The sequence below is a fragment of the Poecilia formosa genome, unplaced genomic scaffold, assembly GCF_000485575.1.
Source record: "Poecilia formosa unplaced genomic scaffold, Poecilia_formosa-5.1.2 Scaffold12, whole genome shotgun sequence".
Lineage (NCBI taxonomy): Eukaryota > Metazoa > Chordata > Actinopteri > Cyprinodontiformes > Poeciliidae > Poecilia > Poecilia formosa.
Window position 1 is genome coordinate 1,257,081 of NW_006799951.1, and position 20,994 is coordinate 1,278,074.

Sequence of the window (20,994 nt, forward strand, 5' to 3'; positions counted from 1 at the left end):
AAGGACTTTGCAGAACGAAACAAAATAAAGGTGAGGAAACATCTGTGTGGTGGCATAAAAGCAAAGTTCAATTGCATTAGTGCTGTCGAGACGAAAATGGGAGAGTAAAAATGATAACATTTCTATAGAATTTGATTCAAAATAAAACTGCCATGATGTAATGTTGACCTGTAACTTGAAATAAAACCCCAAATCCATATAAAAAAAAGCCAAATTTATCAATTGGGAGGTGATAAATTTAGCATAAATCATGATGGAAATCCCAAGCTTCAGTGTAACTTTGGGTGGCGCCAAAGAGCAAGAAATGAGGTGGTGGGTGTCCAGCCAGCCCAAGCTATCGATTAATACACCGGGAGATTTCGTTTTGTGTCTCTGACCGTCTCCACATCGCCGCTGGATGATGTATGGATCCATTTAGCGGGTAGTCGGATTTGCCACCCATCAGCAACGGAGAGTGGGCAATAGATATAAGGACCGATATCTCAGTAGTTTATTATTATTTTTATTTGCGCTGGAAAACGTTAACATCTGGTCACTGGGCTCCTTTGCTTTTTAAAAGAGAAAAGAAAACAAAAAAGAGACATGAACAGGGACAACTTTGTCATCTGCGGAGGAGAAAGTGAGCTGCACGCTTAAAGTGGGGGGAGATCACAGTTTGTGAGAGCCAGAGCTGCGATCCCCTCGGATTGAAGATTATGTTGGGTTGACGACGTCTGAAGGACACCGGGAACGGGATTAGGTCGTGTGCAGTCAAACATATTTCTCATTATTACTGCGTGTTGTCCTCTGAAAATTTGCGCAATGACCTTTGATGACTTGGAATACAGCGGCTGCGCCCGTAAGGTAAGAGAGGATCATTTAAGTCACTGATTAGTTTTCTTAAAGCTGTGTGAATTTTATTATATGAAGATGTGCTGGATAGAGAAATTAAGTAAAGAAAAAAAAAAAAAAAAGATAATGTGGTTGGATATTTTCGCTCGTCCAAGCTACACGTTTGTGGTAGTGCATTCCTGTGCAAAACTTGCAGATGCAACAGTGGAGCTCACTCTTAAAAAGCATAGTGCAACTTTATCCAGGGAAGCTGAATGCATACTGGATTCTGCACGTCCCTATATGTGTAATTTGCAGAATGTGTGAACGTTCAGAGTGGCTATGCAGTTCATGTTTTGTGCTGCCTCTTCTCTGAGGTGGGTTACCAACTCATATGAAGATTCACCGTCCCCGCCAACAAACGTGATTTGGACGTGGCATCATTTTTCAACTGTCCACACTGCAATAAATGTCATGTTTTCAGAAAAATTGTAAATGGAGACATCATGCTGCAAAGAAAATGTGACATTAGCCAGATTGATTTGCACGCTATGGTCCTTTTATACTTAAAAAACAAAACAAAAACAAGTATAAATTTAGTAAACTGTTGGTTTTTCATGTGGTTCATATTGCAAACATTATTGCATTCAGATTAACTGTGTCTTAGTGGGAAGAATAGTTATCTTACAATAACTATTCTTACAGTTGCTGGTTTGTTTCCATCTTCCTCCTGCCACATCTTCATGCCCCACTGGAGACTTATACCCAAGTTACCTACCGATCTGAGTATCAGTGTATGGATTTGTGTGTATTTGAGTGAATGCGTAAAACTGCTTCGAGTAGCAGTATGACTAGAAAAAATAAACACATAATTCACCTAACTTACCTGCAAGATTTTGTGAATCTAAACCCACAACCAGCTCAGACTGATAAGATCAGCTCTGTTTGAATTTTTTAGAGCCCCTTAAATTTATTATTATTATTATTATTATTATTATTATTATTATTGCCCCAGTGTGCCACATATTCTAATTTGACTTTATTTGTGTTAGGGTAAGCTGTTGGAGGTTGGCAAGCTTTCATCTGGCTGGACACAGTCATGCTGATGTTGTCTCCTGGAGCATGTGCACAGTGCTGCTAACAGTGAGTGAATCAGGGAAAAGCCACATGATCCAATTAGATAATATTTGAGGGATCTGTTTAAAATTCTTTCCTCTTGTTTTCTCCCCTAACATCTGGCTTTCTCTGCTCTGCTCTCACTTATGATATATTTATTTATTTTTGTACATATATGTGTGTGTGTGTGTGTGTGTGTGTGTGTGTACTACCGCTTCCAACATTTGGGCAACGGTTTAGAAGTGTGTGGGGAATATTTAAAAAGCCCTGCTGCAGGATGTCTTCCTCAATCTAGGGTTGGCCTGTTCTTTCCAGAGGCACACATTTGGGAAATGAGAGATGAAGAGCAGCGTGGCTCAGGCCAGTCAGAGTCCATTTATATTCTGCCTGAGTCCCGCTCCATGGGCAGCCCATTGTCGTGGCTCACTCAGTGGGCTAGTCTATAGAAAGGGGTTAAAAGCCAGCATGTAAATAAATAAACGTGAAAACTAATAAATAAATGAATTCCGATTCATTGTTTGCCCACGTAAAATGACGTACATGAATCAAAACAGCTGAAAAAAATTAAACGCATTGCAGTGTATTACTGAAAGTGTACTTTTCTTCTTCATCCTAAGTTATAGATGTAAGTTGTACATTTAAGTCATACATCTTCATAAAATGAAGATGTGATTTGTGCAGTCCTTGCGTTTGTTGATTGTGATTTGTAAGACTATTTTTGAACGACAGAGACATTTTTTGGTTTGCTGTGATTTTAAAAAGTAGGTTGAAAGCTGAGGTTGAATTCTAAACACAGTTTTACCTGTAATTATATGAAATGCACTGTCTGCTCAAAGAAACATCACCACTTGGATTTCACTAAAGCCACTAAGGCTCTTATTTGACAATTACTGCACAATTGATTATGTTTTAGCTGGCACAAAGTTATCAACAGCTGACGCATGTCCACTTTTGTCCTCTGTTCCGTTTGCCTTCAATTTTATTTCCATATTTAAAATAGGACTAAAATGTTGTCAATATGCATTATTTTTCTTTTCCTTTGTAGTTTATGAAAATACACATGCTATATATGGAGCTGTGTAGGGGAGGAGTGGGGAGTGGGGAGTGGTGCTTTCTGGGGCGGAAGGTCGGCTGGGCAACCGACAGAGCTATTTGGGTAAATAGGTGGAGCTTTTTATGAGCAGGTGTTTGGGCTTCCCTGAATGACTGACACTGAAGATTTAAGGACTCTTCAAATATGCATCAAAGACTCAAAGCAACACTCTGGGTATGATTTTGAAGAGGGAATAACATTATAACATCATATAAAGCTCAAAAAGTTGATTTTACTTAGCACCACCTCCCTGCCTCCCGTTAAAGAAAATTACTAAACCATACCTCAGGGAAAATGTAACACTTTTTCAGCTGTAATTGTTTATAATTGACAGTGGGAGCTTGACAGATGGGCTTAAATTTGCTGTATGTTTTCTTACTTTTTGTCTGAAAACGTTTTAGCAGTTTAGTGTGAGGTAGATTCATTTGGTGCATGTTTTTGTCATGGCATGGCTTGTGAGTTTTCCTGTGCTGCGGCACAGAGAAGACCGAGATACAAGCAAAAGTCTTGTAGAAGCCGCCATATCCGATTATTTTTGTTTTTTCTAATGGCTCCTGTGGTTCCTAGTACATGCAGTTTTTTTTTTGTTTTTTTTTTTACTTTGACCTTTTACGTGAAAATATTTAATGAATCAAATCTAACGGAGAACACTAAACATGTCAAGTGCAAGCAAGGGGATGTGTAGGGAGGAACCTTTAATGAACAGAATAAGGTTAACTTCGAAAAAATGAATAAACCAAGAGTGAAAATTACTTCCCCGATGCTTTGAAGTTAATGGGAAAACCTCGGCTAAACCGAAATAAAAATTTAAAAGTGCTCCATTCACCCAGTACTTTGCTTTGCTTCACATGAATCCCAAACCTTTTTAATCGTCTCCTTTGTCCCTTTTTAAGCCATCAGCATCTCCGTATGCCGTACTCTCCATAAGATGAGAAATGTGTTTTTGGTGCGTGTTGAACAAGTTGGTCGACAGAAGTGTGTAAATGCAGACAGTCATGGCCCATTACTTCACCACTGAGTGGTAGTAGATTTACCACTGAAAATGACTTTTTGGTCCAGTGAAAGAAATGATTTTTCCCTCCGTATGTGTAATAGGATAAACACTTTTACTACAAGTGAAACAAAATGGTACATAATAATGTGTTTTTAAAATACATACGACTCTGTGTGCAGTACAATAAAATAAATAGACTTTTTTTGCTAGAATCACTGCAAAACAATTCACAGTCTGGCTAAAGTGTTTACCACTTATAAAGAGGCTTTGTTTTGGGAACACCATGGAATGTGTTGATACTGAAGAAGATATCATAAAAAAGTCAAATGTGTTTCTTTTAAACAAATTAATTTGTGTTTTTTTTTTTGTTGTTTTTTTTTTTTCATATTACAGTGCACACTAAAAACAGCTGGGCTTTAAATAACCCACAGGAGCGATGCATCTTGACCGCAATTTGGGTCAGTCCAGCTTTGGGTTAATTTAACACAGCAGTGCTGAGTTGTGGGTTTGACCCACTGTTGAAGGCCATTAATTATTTGACAGTTTAATCATTTGCAAAATGATACATGTTGTTAATGACCTAAAGTGATGCTAATGATTAGAGATGGTAGATGAGCTATTATTTATTTTTTTTGTTTAGGTCCTCTTACTAGAGAGGACGGCCACATGCTTTGATTAAGGGGGAAAAAAACAACAAAAAAACAGCTATGTCGTTTTTAGTCTCATCGTTTGCATTGAAGGAGCGAGGAATCGATCAGTTTTCCTTCCACAAAAGGATCAACCTGGACAATATTTATGTTTTGTTTTTTTTTTTTAATATATAAGTCAAAACCATTTTAAAAAATACAGAAACCTCTCCGTAAGCTTTCTATTTTTAGTGTATCAAGAACCTCCTCCTCAGAAACTACTCTGGCAGTCCTTTTTTTGAGCTAAATATGATGCAAGAGCAGCCACGACTCCGACCAAACCAGATTTTCAACCAAAGTAATGTTATAGTGACTACCTTGTAAAAAAAAACAACAACAAAAAACACCAGAGTGGCTTTAAATGAATATTCTGTATTTAAGGTTACTAAAGTAGTACTAATAACGAATCTTTATTATTAGTTTAATTCAGCATTGACGTTATCAGATGAATATCAAACATAAACTCGTATTGTGTATAAGACTTATTTGCAGACAACAGGAATTGAATAACGAAAGACAAAAAAGTGTAACTTTGGTTATATCTTCAACACGTAAAATAATTAAAGCAGATAGAATAATAATAAATAATTGCTAGAAGCAGAAAGCAGAAATAAGTAAAACAAGAAATACATGTATATTAATTATGTCGTGATTAATTATGTCATGATTATTTACACTGCTAAAGTTCAATCCCTTCAGCATGAACATATCATTTGGGAAAAAAGTCCATATTTTTTAAATGTATTGCTTACATTAAAAAGAGATACGTTGCTTTTTAATGTGTCTGCATGTTTATGTTTGGCATAAACACACAGTGTGTTTGATTTTATTCTTGCTATTGTTAAAGTTATGATGAGAGCATTCCGCAAGTTTTCAATTAGTATAAAGGATAATTTATTTTTGTAAGAAATCACAAGCCCAGATATGCGAAAATACAGGAGGAAAGAAAAAAAAAAGATGGGACTACCTTCCTGTTATTCAGCATAATCTCATTAAATTCATTTCAAATGAATTACAAGTTTATCATAAAATATGCACTTTCTTTTGTTGGCTGTGTGTTTAATTTGTTTTTTGATGGCTACAGTCGTCTCAAAGTGGAATATTGAAGACATGAGCTGTGCACAATAAGCGTGCAGGTCACAGCTTCCCACTTTGCAGAAATCATGTCAGATCTCATTTTTTTTGCTTCCTTGAAGGTTGTTGCCAGATGGATGGGAAGAAAATTCTCATTGGAACAAAGCAAACACAGCTTCACAATATGAGTTTAATCTGAGCGAGAGTAGAAAATTCAGAACATTTATTTTGTTAGTAAGCTAAAGTAGGAAAAGAAAAGGAACCTAGCAGCTCCTTGAAAAGGTCATATGATGCGAGAATCTTACAGCTGCTGTGACAGATCTACTGCAAATTCATTTCATTCTATTAATTGCTTTGCACTATTTCTCTCTGTTCGTTTTAAGAAAGAGCAGAATTTGGACACAGTCATGGTCACTGGCTAAGCGATGCAGGGCTGCGCATATAAAGACCTGTCTAAACATTTCATTTACTTAAGGTGATGAATGATTGTGAAATATCTATCCAAAATAAAGTTTGCTGGTTTTGATGATTGCTGTTTGGTTGATATATTTGGATTCAAACTCCTGGTCAGGATCTCTGTTGATGGATGTGGCGAGAAAAGGGATTGCAGAGTCAGTGCAGTCCTCATGCTCACAGACTGTCAACCTGCCAGCACTCAACTGAAACCCCCAAGTGATTGCATACAGACTTTAACACACTCAAACATGAAGCATTGAGGCTGGTAAAAAAAAAACAAACAAAAAAAAAAGAAATCTGTATTCTGCCGAAGGCACTGCATATTTTAAAGCAGGGGCAATATTTTTAGTTTTAATCTGCAATTATTAATCCTGCTATTAGAAGCAGGCAGACTCGCAGCATTTGATTATTTCTACCCAAAATCATTCTCTCTTCTGGTTTTCAGAGAAACAAGATTGTATTGACATCTTCATAGACATTACTGCTCTGAAGATTTAGTTCAGTTCAACTTTATCGAAGACATAAGTAAACAAATCATAGGACACAGGCAATCGAAGGCCATGATGTTGAATACTTACCAAAAGAGTTTTGTTGGTGTGCTGCACCATGCTGATCATTTCAGCCCTTAATGATTTTATATCCAGATGTTTTGGATGTGGAATGATGCCAATTTACACAAATGTTTCATGTGTCAGTTTGAAAAAAGAAAAAAAGTCTTGCTTCCAAGCATAGACCGGACTATTTCCACTTGAATTAGATTGTTTCCAGCAGACTTTTGACCGGGCCAATCAGCAAACAGAAGGAGAAGTTGTGAGTGATGATGTTGATTTACTGCGCTGTTAAAGAACAGCCTGTAGTTTTAACGGGTCAAGAAACTTGGTGCTCCTTATTTGGGAATCCTTTAAGATCAGGCCCTAAGCATGGGTTGTCTGGATGGCAATGTGGGATATGGATTTGCAGTTGCAGTCACTTTAATTTGTATGTCAGAACATAAATTCTGAAAACTATTTTAATTTTACTATTTAAATACACTTAAAAAAAAAGGGCTACAATGAGAGCATCTCTCTTTCCTCCATATTTGAGGAGATGCTAAAGCAAAAGCCCTTGCCTCCGCGAATTAAATATTTCCAAATAGAAATGTAAACTCTGTATAAGCCTTTTGCGTTCAGCATGGACGGCTGGCTTTAAATGTTTTGTTTGCAAAGGAAGATGCAGAACTCCTGTCATGTATTTCAAAGTTAACAGGAAATATGACAAGCAGGAGGAGATGACTGAAATAAAAATCCTGGGGATTTTTATCATCCTCTCACCAATGCTCCAGCTATAGTTCAGGGTTGATCCGAACCGCCCTGTCTCCCTAGCAGAGCCGTTATCAGGGGAGAAAAACTAATGCAGAAACGCCCCATAAAACCTCTTCATCTTGAGCTTTATCTCTGCAGCCAAAGGGAGATAGCCATAGAAAGAAGAAGGTAAAAGGACTGAATCTGAACTGGCTTGTTTGCTTGGTTGAACAACCTTGGTGGGAGACATTCATTGAAAGAACGAAAGAGTCAAGATGACCTTTTCAGAAGTTTATTTATGCAACGCTGATCCAAAACACCATCCACATCATCATCATCATCATCATCATCATCATCATCATCATCATCGCCAGCCTTCATCAATGAAACAAACAGGTTTAAATAACCTCCGAGTCCCAGGAACACAACACAGTGTGTTCCTGTGTTGGGAACACAGGAACACACTGTTTTTGCAATGCAATAGCATTGCAAAAACTGTCGCACAATAACAGATAACGCAATTCACCATGGCAACGGGAGGGGAAAAAACAGAAGCCTGAAAGTACGCATTTCTCACCAATGGAATTAGAAGTTTTAATAATGACGGCATCAGGGGAATATCAAAACATATTTAACAAGAAAGGCAATAATGTTTCTGTGGCACTATAACAAGTAAAGAGCAAGTTATTTGCGTGAGTATGATTTAGCAGAAAATGTGTAATATCCTTTACGGTACACTTATTAACGTCAGAAAAGGAAGATTATTTTATTTGCTTGAACAAATAAAATTCAGGCAAATAATCAGGTGTAGCTTGGACACCCAAAAATATAAATATATTTTTCTTGGCATGTCAAAATGTGATACCGTCTACATTATTGCTTTCACCAATACCTGCAATTCTGTGGAGTTGTGTGAGTCAATAGGGAACCCCACTAAAGTACCGCAGGACTGTCCACGATTTTCATATAGCAAGCTATTTCTAAATATTCAATCCACAATGATCTATTCTGCAACAGTGGCAGGGCTCTTTTCTACAAAGCTCCATTGTACAATAAAATTGACCTAATACTAAGCTAGTTGTGCTCGATACCGATTACATAGTTGAGGAACGGAATAGCTTTTATCAAAAGCGAGTTGCGATAGTAAATTTACTCAGCATAATGGCTATCTGGCTTTCCGAAACCCACTTAACCAGCTTTCTGACACTTGGCCCAGGGGTAATGAGGCACAAAATAATCATTTTTAAAATTAACAATGACTTTACGTAACACAAAAATGTAACTGTGGAATCACAGAAGCCCACATTAACATCAAAATATCTTAATCATATAAAGCATATCAAGCCAGTAATGTTGTACTGCAAAATTTCTTCAGTCATATTTTTTTTTTTTTATGCATGACTGCTAAGACAATTTGGTTTAAGATGAACGTCTTGTCATCCCTACCTTCCACTGTGGTCACACTATCTCCTACTCAACATCTAATTAAAACATTAAAACCTTGTAAAGTTAAAGCAGAGTGCACACTTGCTACTTCATTCCAATTTGCTTGACAAGAAATTCAATTTACCTTGAATACCTTCAGTTCCGCTCACAATATTTAATGGGTATAACATGCATAAAACATATTTTACATGTTTAACAGGTTCTATAAAACCTGTAAAAATATGTTGTGTCGAGCTAGTTCTTTTATTATCTTCTCACTTGCATGAAGGCATTTCATTTGCGTGCATGTCATTTGGTGTTGGCCTCTTAATGTGACAGCACGTCAGTCACCTGTGTGAATAAATCCCATTTTACTGGGATGTCTGGAAACCTTTCCAGTATTTAGTTTGATGTTTCCAGATGTCTGTATCTCAGACTAATTTTTAGGTTGTTGCAAAAATGTTTATCTGGAACCATTTGCTTTCCATTGTGGCATACAAATGGATTATCTCTTCTAAGTGTATGTTATGTATAGGATACATGTATTCAAATGGATGATTACATCATTTTTTTCCAGATTAACATGTTGACCTCTCGGGTTATGGAGTCTGTATCGTTTAGACGGATTTGTTAATGAAACCCTGAACTCGGGGAATAAAAGTGTGGGAGGTTTTATTACAACTCGGTAGAGCTGTACAGCAGCCATACAAACCTGGCAATGCAAGTAAATTCGCTGAAACTTACAGTGGTGCTCATGTCAGTTTTTAATTGCAGCATTTTTTTTTTCTCTATTTTCCCACCATTACCAAACAGAGCATGGAAAAGCCATCCAATTAAAAAGTAAATCATTGATCATATTTGACAGTTTATCCAGTGAGCAGATTCATCTGCTTGTCTCTGTGGATGAGCCCTTTTTCATGGCTGCTGAAGGTGTCCTCCATTTACTGACAGGCTACTCCTCTACAAATACACTGCACAGCAAAGTTGTATCAGGAAAGCTGTTAATTTTCTTAATATCAGTTAAATGTGCTCCGCTTTTACAGTTCTAATGTTTTTCTAATATCCTGTACTAACTCATGCATGCATATAGACTCTTTGTTGCAATTTGGCTTCTGTGTGACCTTGCCTTGATACATCCTCTCCATTGCAGTCTCTTCATTAAACACTGTAAAAAACTTAATGCAAGTTAATAATCTTTTATTACCTGATGAAATAATAAAATATTACATCAACAGCTGCTAAAGATGGATACTAACTAAAACCCCTTATAGTCCTCTCTACACTGAAGGAATGTTGTGTATCATGGTTAACCTTTAAAAAAGCACATATAGCATATATGCACCTTGAACATCGTGAAGAAAGCTTATCAACACTTATTCTGCATTATTCAAACCTTGCCAACAGAGTAATTTTATGAAAAGGTATAACACTTCAACACTTGGACGAAACTAGCATCATTAAAAGGTAAAGCATTTTTGCAGTAAACAGATCTATTATTTATTGACTGTGTGCAATTTGATTAATTAAGCGGATGATGGTTAGACATTTACAGAAGATGTGACAGTATTTAAAGTGGATATAGATGTAAAAAGTTGTTCATGAATGATTTATTGGTTGTTGTTGTTTTTTTCTATACCTTTTATCCAAGACTTCTAAAATGTTTGAGTAGAGCTCTCTGTTCTTTAGCATATGTTCATAAATCAGAACTGTCGACTTGTCAGATATTAATCTTGTAGTTATTAAAACTAATTGATAGATATGTTGTTATAAGTAATGTTTTGTTGGTATTTTCAGAAAGGTAACGTTCAAAATGAGTGGGGAAAGAGTTATGTGTAACTATAATATCACAAAAATCCAAGAGTTTTCGAATACCAGATGACCTACTGCTGACCTCTACTGCAGGTTTCAAAGTGAGCTGTTCACACCGACCCCCACCAACCCCTCCACGTTTCTCATTTCACAAAAGCTCCCCACACACCGACAGCCCTCCTCTCTTTAGACCCCTGCCTTGACGTAAGATCTCTGAGGAAGATGCACATTGGATTTTTCAGCATTACAGCACCGTTGTTTACGTCCAGATTCATCTGGATTCTTCTAGTGCAGAATTATGATGCGTTGCTTACGTCACTTAAGTAAAAATCAAATAAAATGTTCAGACTGTAGACACTTTGAAAAGTATTTGTTATGAATCTGACTTATTACCACACATAAAATGGACACGAATCAGATGGGTTGAAAAGATCATTGTTGGGCCATTCAGACTGCCATAAAAATAAAAAAAATCGAAAATGGTTTGGATTCGGGCAAAAACAAATAAATAAATTAAATCAAATGTGGGTTTCATTTGCCTGCTGCAGGATTTGTGTTAAGATACTGTTTGGAAAAAGGCCCAGCCGGGACTCTAATCCCTCCCCTACTACTCTACTCCCAATTACTCGGTCTGTTCTGTGTTTGTTCATCACTATATTGCTTGGCTCGTCCACAAAACAAGACAGGACCAGACTGCAACTAATAATCTGATCTGCAGGGCCGACCTTCCCTTCATGTTAGACTTCTACAGGTCTGCGATCAGAAAAAGGGTACCGAAAGTCTCTGCAGACCCTGCACACCCTACAGATGAACTTTTTAGACTTTTACACACAGATCAGTGCTACAGAGCACTTAGCAAAAACAAGCCACCACAGACATGGTTTCTCCCTCCAAGTTGTTTCTCTGAAGACCACTTAAGTCAGAGTGCTCAGATCGATACCCACACAGAAAACTTATAAGTAGAACTAAGTGAGAAATTTAGCATACGATTCATGAGGTTTCATCATAACTATACTAGTTAATTTGAAGTAATATTACTTCTATAGAACACGGCTTAAAGAAAGAACTCTTGTAATTTATTTAAACAACAAAGTAATCATTTCACAAAAGCTTTATGTACACATATGAAACTCTAATTCTCCCTTCAAAGGACTCCTGTTTCTCACTGTGACTTACTTACATGGGTAAATCATTAGTGTCAAGAACGTTTTAGACGTTGGAGTGACATTTTCACAAGCTAGTTCACTTTCTGTAAGTAAAGTATCAGGTGACACATCTTTTCCTGATGCTATAGATGATTACTGTAACTGCAGTGTCTGAATCACTTCCAGACAGCATAGATAACTGTGTATTTAGACAGCTGAAGTGAAATTGTTTCTGAAAAGTGCAGACGACAAAGTGGAGTCTCGAGAGTAGGGCTGAAAACAAGGCTGGCTCAGTAATGTTATGTACAGCGCAAACTGCAAAGTAGGTATGGTTACATCAATCTGAAGCAGCAAAGCGAGGATGCAATTTAGATTAATGTTGAGTTTTACTAGTACTAAGATTGTTCTTAGTACTATATTACTATAGTACTAATGAATATAGTACTGATGAATAAATATTCATCCTTGATGAATATTTATTCATCAAGGATTTAATAGTTAGTTTGCGATAAAGTATGATATATTTTGTTGCATGCTGAGATATTGTGGTTATGTTGCTGTATTATGAGCAGAAACGTGGGTGGGCTGTGAGCTTGCAGGAGCTGTCGTTGCAGTGATAATCGGCAGTGGGGAACCTTAAGGTTGTGGTTTTAACGGACTCAAATAAACTCAGATATTTCACTTTGTCCTTAAGACAAACAGCCTACGGTGTCAAGTAATCAAGATTAAGGATCAAGATCACAAATCAGTTTATTTTATTTTATGTGTTCAACATAGCAGCCTTTGGATTTAAAGTGTCCCTGATGCAATAAAACTGCTGGCATTATTTAAACAAATGAGTTACCGTGCTTTCATTCTGTGTATACAAAAGCTTTTAATAATAAACATTTCTCGCAGAATACTTGCAGTGTTTTTGTCTTTAGTAATTGGGTCAAACAACGGTGCCATCTTGTGACATAATGAGGATAAGTTTACCTGTTTAATCCCAAAGTTTTTTCCTGCTCAATAAGTGCATGCATTTCAATCCTTGGACCTCCCTAACACATTATTTTTATGAATTATTACATTTTATGTTGGTTATGTTAGTGCAAATGTAGGTTTTATACTCTGCAACAATTGTTGCCTGTGAGATACTGCATAGTCTGAATTACACAAATATGGCCTATTTATACATATAAAAAAATAAGAAAAATCATGACATACATGATCTATTACAACAAAGAACAAGAGTGTTCAGAAATATTTTAGATACATAAAGATTCAATGCCCCATCCTGAAGATGTCTTTGTCTCAATGTGCCGAGTGACCTTTGACCTCATTTAGTTATTTCATCAATGAGGCACACTCAGGTGAAAATGTTAGTATGAACAAACCTGCATCTGAGAGGAAATTCTCCCTGTTCCACCAGACCAAGCACAAGACCTTGTCCTAAACTACCGTATTTTCCACACTATAAGGCGCACCTAAAAACCTTCAATTTCCTCAAAAGCCGACAGTGCGCCTTATAATCCGGTGTGCCTTATATATGGACCAATGTTGAGCCACAACAGGTCTAGCAACTACGGTAAGCAGTCGCCGACTTCATTTTCGCCCGTAGAAGAAGAAGCGTGCAGTGCATGCTGGGATAGTTGTCAGAACGCTGGTTTGTAATCTATTAATAAAGTTTGACTGACCTATCTACCTACCCACCGTCTGCAATCAGGTCGTCTGCAGGTCATTTAGCACCACGTTCTCCACAAACATGCTGTGCACTAACGAAGAAGGGTCACTATCGTCCGGCCACGCCCGGCTCGGAGTCGGACTGTTTTGCTGACATTCCTTTTTAGTGCAGCTCCATCTAGTGGATGCATAACGTAACTCCAGCCTCTATTGTGGCGTATATTCTATGCGCTTTATAATGCGGTGCGCCTTATATGTGAAAAAAGTTTTAAAATAGGCCATTCATTGAAGGTGCGTCTTATAGTGTGGAAAATACGCTAGTTTTAGGTCTGACATCAGTGTCGTCATTCAGTGCATAGATCACACTTTGTGGAAAGGATCGCCTTTTGGGGGCGTGATATAGGGGAGGGTTTCAACTGTGAGATGTAGAAAACATCATTTTAAGGTTCCTTCTGGTCTATAAGATCTAAAACATCTGATATTTTTAAGCTGTGTGGGAGCAGCAAGACATATAGAATAAACAGCAAACCTATGGACACGTATATACTGCTGTCTATGTATTATGCTAGCAGCAACAATTGTTGCCATGCTTACATTCGCTCTTCTTATGATCAAAATATGAATGAAGGGATACAATTTTCTTTATATATCAGTAGAAGACACTTGAAAGAACATATGTTCAAAATATTTTATTGATGTTTATTTAAATATTTTACTGACTTCCTCTTGTACAGGTTTGTGACATTTACCTCCAGCGTCACAGGCAGGAAGTAAAGAGGTCGGGTCATGTGACCTTTCACACTAGCTACATGAAACTGATATTTGTTAGAGTAGACACACTATTATTTTATTTTAAAACTTCAATTAGCTGCCAAAAGTCAAAGCAATTCTTCTAGAGCTTCCAGAAGTTAGAAAAAATGTCTGGCAACAAGTGTTGCCGGTGGGATTAACAAACAACTAAGCCAGATTACGCAGAAGCAAGGAAGTTGTGAGCGATTTCAACAAAGATTTGATTTATCTGAAGTTTTTGGTCACAATTAGCATTCATTTTGTCTGTAGGAAATTTCACTCTGTTCTAGTTGCCATGATCAGAACATGTTGGAACACAGCCAGAACTTGATCCATTTACTTCACTAACTGGACTTTTGAATTAAACCAGAAGTAGCTATGAATAATTATCATGTTCATAGATCTGTTCATTACCATTCAGTGCTTTGGAGGTGACAGATGTCCAGTTCCAGCTCTTCACTGTTGGACCCTTCGACCCCAGAAATGTCAGAGTCATTGTTGCTTCCTGAACTACATGATTCAGAAAAAACAGGGTTGCAGTCCTTCAGTAGGACTAGCCTCGTCTTCATCCAAAACTTCCTCAATTTTGTCAAAATATACTCACCAATATGAACTTTAATGAAAAGAATACCCTGCCCCCAAAAAAAGGAAAATATGCACATCACAGCAAATTAATGTTAATGTTGTTCTGGTGTTTTTCACCAGCCCGCAAAGATCTGAAACTCCTGCAGAGTGTTGACCAGAGCTGTTTCTTGTTTGCGTGTGCGTTTTTCAGAGAGATGTGCTGCCTGCTTTGCTGCAAAATCATGGTCATTTCGCTCTTAAAGTTGATGCATGTGCTCCCTGTGCTGCTCGCACTACACTTCTCCACACTGAGCAGCTCTTTGATAGCAGACTCCATGTCCATCAGTCCACTGCAGCGGTTTAAATGTTGTTGTTTGGAGTTCGCAAGGTCCAGCCTTCATTCGTGCAGTTACTTAAATCGTGGGCCAATCAAAGAATTCAGTCAGCTGTCAGTCAAATTCCTTAGCACAGCTTGCACTACCAATGAAGTGGTAACGAAAAATGGCAAAGAATGGCACAAGCTCTGATAATGGAGGCAAATTTGTCTGGTTAAAGAAGAGGTTGAAGCCATGCTCTGTGGAGAATTGACTTAGGGGCTATATGCACAGCACAACCAGCTTGGACCAGTGATGATCAATGTTGTTTATACCAAATTCTGATCATGCCATTGGTTAAGTTAAAGAGTTGTACATAAGCTAGCTTGTAAGTGTGTATTCTTGTGAAATCTGCAGGGTGCTGGATAAAATGGTGAGGTGATGTCATGAGTTTTCCTTTGTTCACTTCTGATAATTGTTCATCTACATCCCTTCATTAATCTAAAACCTGTCTTCGGGGAAGTGGCGGGGTTGTCCCGTCAGACCATCGATTTCCAAAACCACACAAAGAAAAACCTGTAAAAGTGCACACGGGCTCAGTGTAACCCTGCTGGGCCGCACACAGATTGAAAAGGAGGGTAGAAGTAGAAGTAGACATTGGACACTTTCACAGAAACTCCCCTCTCTAAAACCCCAGTTTAATATGGGTAAAAACCTGACAGTGAGTCAGAATAACATTCTCTACTATAAAATATTCACACAAAGAAAATACATCTGTCCTTTAGTAACACTTTATACTCTTTAGGTAACTATTTCTTTTCCAATTCACTCCTGTCAGGATCCCAAACAATAAACATTTAAACCACTTAGGCCAAATTTTGACACAGTTATTAACTTGGAAACAGCAAATTCAGGTCTCATAAAGCTGGTGATAATTGGATTGGTCCTTCTTTGACAATGTCTATCTTAAATAGCCATCTTGAAAAGGGCACCAATTCTGCAGTAATATTACATTGATCTGCTGGCATTTTCATTGTTGCTGCATGAGGACTGCTGATCAGCACTAGCCAGTCCTCTGCAAAAACATGATGTTTTTTAAATTAAATGTATTTCTTAAGGTACATTTTAAGCCTTTAAGGACGTCTTAGGGTTTCATGAGGTAGATTCTGGTGAAAGTGAAAGAATTCATATACAGAAAAGTATTTTAAACAAAATAGTAATAAACTGCTAAAACAATCTTTTGTTATCCACAATTGTTTTCAATCATTTTTTTTCACCACCCTCTCTCCATTATGCCATATGTTATGTAGCATGTAACAAATTAACTTAATCAAAAAGTTAATTTTAGAAATGAAACATTCAGTTGCTAGGTTTATGTTGACAAGAAATCTGACTCCATTAGTATCTCAGTTCAAATCTTAAGACGTGCATTTCCGTTTATATTCCGATTATATAATGTTAAATAAAATACACAAGTCTGACTTTCTGAATTGAAAACTGAAATAAATCACAAAACCTTGGGTGCCGTTATTTTTTGTTAAAGTACAATTAACTTTTGAGATGTAAAAAAAAAAAAATAAAAATAAAATAAAACTATGGCTTTTTGAACACTGTGTTGTCAGTATTTTGCAGCACCTCTAATCTGAACCATCTGCTTTGTGAAACTTTAGTAAATGTGTTGCTTTAAAGTAATACAAAAATAATGTCACACTTGATGATGATGCTACAATATTTTCAGAATTACAACCACTGGATAAACAAGTGCATAGATCTTTTTTTATGATTTTATTGACGTCTGTGTTAAGCTGTGTCTGCTTGGCACTGCTCTGTCAGTGTGACAACACTAATAAATTACCCTGTAATACAGCTGCAGCTGCATGAGAATCACAAGATATTATCCGTGATAAACTATGTCTTGCTTTGCGTCAAGCTGTGTTTTTGGCCCGGGCGCAGCTGTTCAGGCCAACTAGTCCCTTGTACTGCCAGCTTTGGCCAGCTTAAGGTGCGTTGATTGAAAACATTATTCGTAACTTTGAATAGAAGCTGTGCAGATCTTGTCTTAGTTTTCACGGCCAGGTGAAATGTCTTCACTAAACCAAGAACAGACTGTGAAATTTTCACAATTTAAAAATGTTTTTATTTGCTTAAGCTTGACTTTTTTTTACTTTAATATGGTTCCCAATGGCTCTACTGGTGGTGATTTTTAGCTTAGTGTTTGAGCTTTGAGCTTAACACAGTAAATGTTAGAAAAACTGAATCTATTCAAACTCTGGCCAGGGATATTTTTTTTTCTGTATTTTTAATAAAGTGCATCTCCATGGCTCGTTATCTTGGTGTAAGTAGTGACTGGCTTAATGAGCCACCATTAATAATCAGCAGAATATAACAAGCCAAATCTCATGAGGAACTCTTAGGTAAGGGGGAAGATGGAAAATTAACTTTTTTCTGTCAATTGGAATCAGTTTTGCTTACTCCGACTAAGGTCAGAGACAGTTCTGACCTTAGTGTGGATGGGTTCTCTTGTGGATTGTACATACAACACAAAATAAACAAGTTAAGTAAATAATGCCACCTTGCAGAACTATGCTAAATAAAAATACAGAAGAGTATTCTGTAGAGTATTAGGGGAGAGGTAACAGGACTTCAGCAAAAAGATCTGTGCTTTAAGGGGTATTTTTTTTATCCTTTGCACACTTTCAACTCTGTGCATTTGTTAACCCATCTATGTCATGTTCTATGTTTTCCTACAATTGCCTTGTTTTGTCATATAAACTGTAAGATGTGAAAAGAAAAGCTAAGGCTATATATACCAAAGCTTATCATTATTTTTATGTTATGTTATTTTTGCCCACCTTTACATGATGTAAAAGGGTGAAAGTATGTTTTTGGACAAATAGTGCCATAATCTACATATGGAAATTCCGATTGTGTATAAGTAAAACTAAACTAAACCTTTTTTAATTAAAATGTTTCAACTTTTTTTCTTTTAAGGGTTTTTGAAATGCACTTTGTTTTTCACAAAATGTTTCACTGTTGAATTCTTTGGGAAAATTGTTAATGTTGATATTAGGACCTGGTAAAGACAGCATAATTTGTACATCATAAACCTAGAACTGACGGAAGATGTGCTTTGTTTTTTTATGAGATTATTACAGTATACAAAATTTGAGTAAAAATATACAAGCTTTACAAAATCCTAACATTTTCCCACAAATCTAAAGAAAATGTATTTTGTTCAATTGAACAAGACATTTACCATGTGCTGCAGAGTTTGTGTTGAATCTAAAAGTTTAAGAAACTGTTTGTTCCTTTTTTCACACATACTTGATATATATTGGAGAGATATTCAGGAGTGAATCTTTTGATGACAGATGCGGTTTTTACAGTCTGATGTACTTTTTCCTTGACCCATCATCAGCACTGCCTGAATCACGTGATGTAGTTTTCACGAGGCCATGTGAGAAATTCAGCTTTAAATGAGTTCTCTTGGGTCTGAAGAACAAGCATCACTTGTCTCAACAGAGCTTTAAAAGAGAAGAAACATAAATGCTACCCTTATAGTTATATTTTCCCACGACTAAGAGCAAAGATATGTTTTTTTGTTTCTTATCTAGACTTTATAAAAACAAAATAGTTGCTTGAATGAAGCTGTTGGTACTCAAGTGTTTTGTTGCTTTCACTGCGCCATTAGAAACATTAGCCATCGTTGCTGATTGTAACAAATCCTTCAACTTAATGGCTAGCAAAACGTGTCCAAGGAGATAAGACTGTGAGCACCACAAGCTAATTAGAGTCTTAAGAAACGAAAGATTTATCAAGAACCCAATGTGTTAATGAATAATCTAATGATGCTTAGCATTATTTTTGTTACACAGAGACCATCTGTTTACTCTTCTTCTTCTCTTTTTCCTTCTTGGATTACCACAGTGAATCATCTTCCTTCATTTAGTCCTTTCCTCTGCATCCTCAGCCCTCAAACCACCTGATTACAAGAGCAGGTTAACAAAAAATATTGGTTTGCAAACTCCGGAAAGTTAGCTAGTCAGTCATAAGTATGGATGATTATGTGAAACTAACTTTATTTCACAGATTTTTCTATTTCCCTCCTGAGACGCATTAAAGCTGTCAATATTGGAAGACAAATAAAAGTATATTTTCCTTCGTATTCCTTCCTTTGCTATTTTATAGTTTTCATCAATTGATAGTTTGGTATATTTATTAAAGAAAAATAAAACAAAACAGATGCTTAATGGAAAATAAAAATAAAAAATGCCTGTCTGCAGATGTACTTAATCCTTCAGTATCAGTGAAAATAATTTCCTACATTATAAACAATACAACATAAGTTTCTTTTATTGTTTGCTTTTGGAAGAAAGGCTGTTTCTGTAATCTAACACATACCAGTATTACTACATAGCTGCAATCATAATGCGTAGTTCACCTCCAAGTTATCAGTCGGTATTGAAAGCCCTGTTCTAACACTGTAGGACTGGATATCTCAACAAATTAATAAGACTAAGGTATCTGTTTTTTGTCTATGAACAATATTAGTGTGCAAAGGTCAATGCCAAAACAGAAAATGACTCAGGAAAATGGAGTCCCTGAGTCAAAACAAATCCAAACCTGAGGCAAGTAAAGACGGGGCACAGCTGGGCCTTTTCATTCACCGGATGTCCCTGTCTCAGTTGTGAAATTAGGCTAGTTGTCATCATTCAGAGTTTGATAGGGAGTGTATTTTTACCATCATCTTCAACTTGTGTTTGTTGTTGGTTGTGACATACACCATAGTTGTGCTTTCTGACAAAGAGTATATGTCAGAAAGAAGAATAACCCCACATAAATTAAACAACTGGGTGGATTACGTTTCTAAACAAAAGCTTGGCACATGTTAGTTTTGAAACGGTCCAAATTCACGAACACAGTGACTTGAAAACTGATGTATCATCATTTAATTCCGACAAATGCATTTTTTTTTCACAGTTGCTTTACTGATTCACTTACATCTTATGTGTCTGTGTCCATGCATGGGTGTGAATCTATCTATTCACACCCATGCAACAATTTATTTCAGTATGAAAACAGCAGCTTTTAGCAGTTCAACTGTTGCGAAAGCAAGTTCTTTCATTCACCCACTATCTCTCTCCTCTCTTTAGATTTCTTTCATATTTCCTCACCTACTCCCCTCCTTTGTTTCTTTGCAGCTCCAGTCTTCCTCCTTCTAAATTTTTATGCTCCCTTTCTTGAGATGTCTATCATTTTCTTTTTTTCCCCCCCAAACTTTCTTGCTCTCTTGCTTCCTTCTCATTTCTCGTGTTTTCTTTTGAAGTGTTAAACAATAAGAGAGCTTCTCTCCCAAGCAATCTTGTAGGGAAATCCAATCTGAAGCTGCAGTACACAGTGCAGCGCAGCAGCATCAAGTCCTTAGGATCACAGGAGGGTGGCAAGGAAGTAGAGGCATCAGACGTATAGTCAGCATGAAGCGACAATGGCAGCGGATGCTCAGAACGTTGATCCTCCGGTTCTTAACCAAGCTGTATCAGCGCAGCTTAGCTGATAAAACCTGTGGCTCGTGTCCAGAAGAAGAAAAAAAATAAAATACCCGTCTGCCTTTGTTGTTCCAGCTGCTGGACCTTAACTTATGTCCATTTTAAGGCATAATTAAAAAAAAAACAAAAAAAAACATGAGGGTATAATTATGGAGATCTTATTGACTGTGATGATTAAGGTAGTGAATTTCATCAGTCCAGCCTGTCACTGCACTGGGGAAGCACAATTAGTTA

The 20,994-nt window shown here is 37.0% G+C and overlaps 1 protein-coding gene across 2 annotated transcripts in view; it reads left to right on the top strand.

Moving 5' to 3' along the window:
- The first annotated feature begins 346 nt into the window (after positions 1 to 346).
- LOC103133520 (protocadherin-15) overlaps positions 347 to 20,994 on the top strand; it is a 191,749-nt gene continuing 171,101 nt past the window's right edge. The window contains exons 1-2 of one of the 2 annotated variants that reach the window (XM_016667929.1): positions 347 to 843; positions 1,863 to 1,953. The gene's annotated coding sequence lies outside the window, so the exon portion shown is untranslated. The remainder of the gene's footprint in view (positions 844 to 1,862; positions 1,954 to 20,994) is intronic. The other variant, XM_016667930.1, reaches the window with a different exon arrangement.